Source organism: Microtus ochrogaster, unplaced genomic scaffold (assembly GCF_000317375.1).
Source record: "Microtus ochrogaster isolate Prairie Vole_2 unplaced genomic scaffold, MicOch1.0 UNK10, whole genome shotgun sequence".
NCBI lineage: Eukaryota > Metazoa > Chordata > Mammalia > Rodentia > Cricetidae > Microtus > Microtus ochrogaster.
In genome coordinates this window covers 3700194-3701189 of record NW_004949108.1, presented here as the reverse complement: position 1 = coordinate 3701189, position 996 = coordinate 3700194, and positions in this window count along the sequence as shown.

Below are 996 nucleotides of genomic sequence, written 5' to 3'. Positions count from 1 at the left end.
CTTTCAGGTGTGCTGTTAAGTTGCTAATGTGAGATCCCGTCTACATTCTTTATGCAGGCAGTTAGTGTTATGAAGTTTCCTCTGAACACCACTTTCATTGTGTCCCATAGGTTTGGGTATTTTGTACATTCACTTTCATTGAATTCTAGGAAGTCTTTAATATTTCTTCCTCGACCCAGTGGCAGTTTGGTAAGAGAGTTGTTCATTTCCACAAGTTTGTAGGCTTTCTGTTTCTATTGTTGAAATCTAGCTTTAATTCATGGCGGTCTGGTAGGATGTGGGGGTTCTTTCACTTTTCTATCTTTTGAGACTTGCTCTGTGAACAAGTATGTGGTAATTTTGGAGATTGTTCCATGAGGTGCTGAGAAGAAAGCGTATTCTTTTGTGTTTGGATGCTTGCAGTTCCATTTCATTCGCAATGTCTGTTAGCTCCAGTATTTCTGTTTAGTTTTTGTCTGGATGATCTGTCCATTGGTGAGAGTGGGGTATTGAAGTCTCTCACTATCAATGTGTGAGAGCTAATGTGTAATTTAACCTTTAGTAGTATTTCCTTTATAAACATGGGTGCCCTTGTGTCTGGGGCACAGATATTGAGAACTGAGATGTCTTCTTGGTGAATTTTTCCTTTGAGTATGAAGTGTCTTTCCTATTCTCTTAATTTTAGTTCAAAGCCTACTTTGTTAGACATTAGAACAATTATACTAGCTTGCTTCTTGGGACCATTTGCTTGCAATGTTTTTTTCAATTTCTTGCTCTGAGGTAATGTCTATCTTTGTTGAGGTGTGTTTCTTGTATGCAGAAGGATGGATCTTGTTTTTATATTTATTTTGTTAGCCTGTGTCTTTTTATTGGGGATTTGAATCTATTGATATTGAGATATATCAATGATCAATGATTGTTAATTCCTCTTATTTTGTTGTAGTTGGTGGTGGTTTTGTGTGTGTGTGTGTGTGTGTGTGTGTGTGTGTGTGTTTTGGTTATATTGGTATGAGATTT